We start from the raw sequence: 6,202 nt of genomic DNA, 5'->3' as shown, positions 1-6,202 counted from the left end.
TATAGAAAGTTTTTCTCCAAAGTGAAAACTGAATTTTTAACAAATGACAGAATGATTGTTTCAGAAATTCCCAAGAAGAGGAGTCCTCTGTCGATTTTGGTGTCTAAAATGTTCTACAAAATTTATCTTTCACTTCCATGGTGAAAACGAAGCATTCTTTGTTAAGTAACATATAGGAGCAGCTCGTATCATTTATCAGAAAGGAATTGCTAAAGTTGGAGTAAACCAATGTGAAAATCTGTTCAGGCTCGAGAGAGTGGACGAAATATTTTCCTTTTTAATTAGTCGATGGTAACGACCATAAATGAACTCTAATTAAGATAATTGCGACTAAGGACGCGTATAGAGCATGCGGTAGACCCGGTGGACGTGGATCAACTTTGGTGCCATACGATTTACCAACAAAATAAATCTACGGATAAACATAAAAGTTTCGATTGTTTCCAGGTCTTTTTCCAACTGGCCTGTATTTCTCCGAGCTTGTCATCGCCGCTGATGTCTCGTTTTCGCTGCAACCGGTCGCTAGTTGAGATGTGCAACGCGATGTAACCCAAGCTTCTCTGCAGACGAGCGGTAACGTAATATCTTACAACTCACCGACACGGCAATTTCTAGTTCTAGACTAACACCGGTCTGCTTCTAGCGGCTGCCTGGCGCACGTGCGACGACAAACGTTAGGAAACGCCGGCCAGAGATTCCTGGGAGATTCGTTTCTGTGTTATTTTTCGAGTAACACGCTCGTATCTTATCAGCCAAGCAAAAAGTGACCCCTCGACTAGCTACTTATTGAATAATATCAGGCTACATTTCATCTACGCGTGTCTCTGCTTGTATTAAACTCGGTCAAGGCACGAGGCTGCCTTTGGAAACGGCGTGAAAACCCCTGCACCCGGGCCAGGGATGAATTACACAGCGAATAAAACCTCTGTTACATAATACACTGTCAGAATACTTTACAATTGCTATTATTTCTATAAACGCGTTTGCTCGACCTTTTAATCTGGTTCCTTTGATTAATGTATTCCTTAAGACACTTCCGATCAACAGAATTCTACTTGCAGGAACAAAGAACCGACTGGATACGTTCCCGAGCGATTCCGGACGATGTCTATGGTCAGTATTCGCGTTCAATGCGACGAGTCAAGGAAATAAACGAAGCGTGGTCGAGCAAGTGCCACGCGAAATTAAAAAAAAAAAGTCAAGGATACGAGAGAAAGTTGCTACCAGAGAGTAATAGGGACCTTGTGCTGGATCAACGTCAGCTTACCATGTTCTCGCGACAGGATTGCCTTAAACTCGCGGATTCGTTATGCCGTAGTTGGACGTAAATCGGAAATTTATGCTGGACGAATTAATTTCTGGAGAAAGAAACGTAACCGACTTCGAGAAACATTTAGTAGCTGGACTTACATGTATAAGTCCCGTCAATCTTCTCGTGGTACTGTATCAAGCTTTAAAACTTATTGTGAATTTCAAGTACACTTCTGCGAAGTTAATTTTCAATTGTTGGATGGCAGCGCAAGCTTTTTTCCTTTTCGAAGCTTGCTAGAGACAACCCTATAAGACGATATAAGACCAAAATGGGGGCTAGATTGTAAAAACTTTTGAGAAATTCAGCAAGCAAAGGGTTAAAACTACACCAAAAAGTATGAAATAGTTTCTAGTTAATTTGTACGAATACTCACTAGGATTAGATGTAAGTGCTTAAGAGTATGGAGAAATGCAGCGAAGGGTACGAAATAATTTCTATTCAAACTGCGTTATTACTCTTCCGACTCTTGACGAACTTGATTGAATTATTAAATACAGCATGCCAAGTACAATGGAATCCCTTTTCAGAGTCTGTGCAAAATTAGAAATTTTAAAAAGGTTAATTCCTCGCCGAGTTAGGTCATGCAATGGGAATTTTCCTGTAGGAATAAGAAAAAATTCATAAATTTTTGCAATCTCGATAACCTATCCGGCAGCAAAATGTCAAGGGTTTCGTCGATTTCGTGGCAAAATGCCAAGAAATGTCGAATGCTCTTTTGAACGTTAAAAAAAGAAAAAGAGAAACGCGTAGCCAGCTCCTTCTCGAAGTCGGTTAATCGAAGATTGAAGCGGCGGTGGTTTCCAAGGAAACGACACGATAAACATAATTTTTTACAATAACACAGTATTTAATTCAATTCGAGAAGAACGCTCTCCAGTCTTCGCTCCGCGATAGCGAGACTCGTTAGAAATGCCGTTGACGATCGTATGAAAATATTTGCGCGATATCGCGTTACAGGTCGCTATTGATACACCGTACGACTCTAGACGTTTATGTATCGCTTTACTTCTGATTAAGGCTGCTCGATTTTCGTTCTTGGAATATTATTTCAACCAGCGAGGCGAGTCCTTTTTTTTTTGCCGTTAGCGAAACTCTCACCGTTCGTCACCAGCTAACGTTTTCCGAACGTTTTCCCGATATTGTAAACACGTGCGCGACATGTGTCGCCATAGGACGTTTCACGAGCGTAAATATTTCGAGTATCGCCCGTGTACGGCGCAGAAACCGAGTCGTACATCTGTGATCTAATTCGTCAATTTAGCGCGCTCGCTGTGCATCGAACACATAACTTTACGATGATTGATTCTTGTACCTATTGGTCCAGCCTTGTACGTATATACATATGTGTTTTTTTTTTTGCGTTGCGATGCCTCGCGTTATTTCTTCTCGAGTTACGTTCCTTTTATTTACTCTATGAGTGTCTTTTTTTTTTTCTTAACGTAAGTCGAATAATCAAAAACTGTAGATGCGCGGTTTTTGCCTGTACGATGCATAATGTATAACGTTCTTTGCGGAAAGCGTGTTCTCGAAGGATCCTTGGATAAGTATGCAAATTTCGAAGGTGTTATCGATGACACGCGAGCAAAAAATTCATAAAGCACGTTATGTTCCAGTGGCCTGGATTAGAAGAACGAACAATGTACGAATGTCGTTGCAGGGACCCGTGGTTCTTTGACAAATTCGAAAAATACCGATCCGAGAATGGTATCGTCTGCGACAATGTTATCTCCTGTTCCAAGGAGCGCAGGGGTCCTGAACGGCTCTCTTGGCGACTGCTCGGTTCAATTGAATTTAACGATCGAATTAGGCCGATTTACTTTCATTATTCCGCACAAAGGGGGCTCGAGAAAAGATGAACGAACGCCGCGGTGACTTTCAAGCCGTTTCGAATCGCCGAACCGAATGTTTTTCATAATATTTATCTCCTTGAAAATTAATTGCGACGTATGACAGCCTGATTCGATCCGAAAGCTCGGACAAAATCGATGAAACATTCCGATTCGTACGAAATCTCGTATACCAGCTTCACTAATTACGAATCTGAGATATAAATTTAAGAAATAATAATAGCGGATCCAATATGGCGGCACGAAATGTGAAAAGTGGCTCGATTTGGATGAAATTTGATATACAGGGGTCTTTGAGGTCGCTGATTTCAAATTTGAACTCAGAATTTAAAAATTCAAAATGGCGGATCCAATATGGCGGCACGAAATGGGGAAAGTGGCTCGATTTGGATGAAATTTGATATACAGGGGTTTTTGAGGTCGCTGATTTCAAATTTGAACTCAGAATTTTTCAAAATTTTAAATGGTGGATCCAATATGGCGGCACGAAATGTGAAAAGTGGCTCGATTTGGATGAAATTTGATATACAGGGGTTTTTGGGGTCGCTGATTCCAAATTTGAACTCAGAATTTTTCAAAATTTTAAATGGTGGATCCAATATGGCGGCACGAAATGGGGAAAGTGGCTCGATTTGGATGAAATTTGATATACAGAGGTTTTTGGGGTCGCTGATTTCAAATTTGAACTCAGAATTTAAAAATTCAAAATGGTGGACCCAATATGGCGGCACAAAATGTGAAAAGTGGCTCGATTTGGATGAAATTTGTTATACTGGAGATTTTGGGGTCGCTGATTCCGAATCTGACCTAAAAATTTAATAGTTCAAAATGGCGGATCCAATATGGCGGCACGAAATGGGGAAAGTGGCTCGATTTGGAAGAAATTTGTTATACTGGAGATTTTGGGGTCGCTGATTCCGAATCTGACCTAAAAATTTAATAGTTCAAAATGGCGGATCCAACATGGCCGACTCGTATCCCAAAAAGTTATTAGATTTGCATGTCAAAAAGTTATTAGATTTGTGTGAAATTTGATATACAGGGGTTTTTGAGGTCGCTGATTCCGAATCTGACCTAAGAATTTAATAGTTCAAAATGGCGGATCCAACATGGCCGACTCGTATGCCAAAAAGTTATTAGATTTGTATGAAATGTGATATACAGGGGTTTTTGAGGTCGCTGATTCCGAATCTGACCTAAGAATTTAATAGTCCAAAATGGCGGATCCAACATGGCCGACTCGTATGCAAAAAAGTTATTAGATTCGTGTGAAATTTTGTATACAGAGGTTTTTCGATCCGCTGATTCCGAATCTGAGATCGAAATTAAGAAAATGAAAAGGGTGGATCCAATATGGTCGACAGACTACGAATTTAGTCCGAGTTTTCGGGGTCGAATCGACCACTGTGCAGCGTGTAGTTGTAAAATAATCGATATTGATACTAAATACTCTTTACTCTTGACAGGTAAAGAGGTTTAACAATTGAACGTTGTCCCTGCAACATCCCTTATGAGATACTGATATTTCCACGCGCTGAAAGAACGACACGTGAGTGAAAATGATACGCGAGGCGTGCTGAAAAAGAAATGGAAGGCGGTCGAAGGTGATATTTTTGCAGAATCAGTAGCTAGAATATTTGCAATATCATAGAAGAATAAAAGATCCCCATAAAAAAGTACAAGAAAGTAGAAAAAGATGTGAAATCAAAATGAGCTGCCAGTGCATGAAAGTCCTTTTCAATAAAGTGCAAAGGCGACACTGTGTAACACAATGTAAAATTCGGTGGTTTCCAACTATGCGCAGCTAAAATGCTGTGTTCAACGGTGCAGACGTTCAGATCCTAATGCCAATTCATGTAAAGCGACTGCTCCACACTTTGGCGGTGACATGAAGAAGCTAAACAGCAAATCATCCACAAACTGAGGCTGTTTAAAAATTGGCCTCGATGTCTGCGGCCTGGAAGTGAAATGCTTGGCGTGGCCAGCTAAGGCATTCTCAGATCATCAAGACCCATACTTTCTCTCTCTTGCAGGCTTTAGCAACTTTACTAAGTTGTCAATTTAAAACTCTTACGACAGGAGTGCATTTCCATTGTATTGCGTTTTAAATTATTTCTAAGGTCATTCATCGACACCGATACCTTTCCTCTCGCAAGCTTTCAGATAGTTTGTCAGTTTAAAACTCTGACAATATAAGTACACTTTCATTATTTTGCGTTTTAAAATAATTCTTATTCATCGACACGACCACTATTTATAACACACAATTTATTGTATTAAAACACTTATTCTTATTTGCACAAAATGAACATCTACTGAAATTTGTATTATGAACTGCACGCTCAAACACCAAATTTATACACATCTTTCCACAACGACAAGGTAGATATTTTATCACTTATAACCATATACTTTCCAATACAATATCATTACACGTAGCCTTTGAAATAATTATTAAATTTGCGGCGTCCAAATGTCACGAACACAAACTGACAGGTTACAAATGACAATTGTCACAAATACAAACTGACCGATTATACAGGTTAGAAATGAACGAGCGACGCGAGCGGCGGCCATATTACAATTCCGGCCGACGAGCCCTGCCGACTGATTCCGAGAGTCGACGAATCGACGAACAGCCTTAGCTCCTATTGGCTAAGTGTTGACGAAAAATCGACTGGAAAAGTATAAGACGGTAATATTTTTGAATGTATCGTGACATGATATTACGATATCTCAGTTGTACGTGGACCGATTTTATTGATTTTGGTTTTATTCGAAAGCTTATATGCGATTTACATGAGAAAAATGCGTTTAAATTTAGAAAATATTGCAGGCGTGATGAGATATTAATGAAAGAATTTTCCAGGTTGGAAGTTTTTAGGTTAGAAAAAATGGACCATCTCTCCTGTAAAAGATATACAGGGTGTCCCAAAAATGTTGTAACACCTTGAAAGGGGTGGTTCGGGAGGTGATTTGAAACAACTTTTTCCTTCGCGAAAATGTTGTCCGAGGCTTCGTTAAGGAGATATTAACGGAAAAC

General features: G+C 39.9%; 1 long non-coding RNA gene across 1 annotated transcript in view; it reads right to left on the bottom strand.

Annotated features, from left to right (window-relative positions):
* Positions 1 to 6,202, bottom strand: part of LOC128881936 (uncharacterized) — a 12,348-nt gene that overhangs the window by 3,373 nt on the left and 2,773 nt on the right. The gene's annotated exons all lie outside the window — the stretch shown is intronic.

The sequence above is a fragment of the Hylaeus volcanicus genome, chromosome 9 (assembly GCF_026283585.1).
Source record: "Hylaeus volcanicus isolate JK05 chromosome 9, UHH_iyHylVolc1.0_haploid, whole genome shotgun sequence".
NCBI classification, from domain to species: Eukaryota; Metazoa; Arthropoda; class Insecta; order Hymenoptera; family Colletidae; genus Hylaeus; species Hylaeus volcanicus.
The sequence above is the reverse complement of the archived record's forward strand: the minus strand, read 5'-3'. Positions and strand labels throughout refer to the sequence as shown.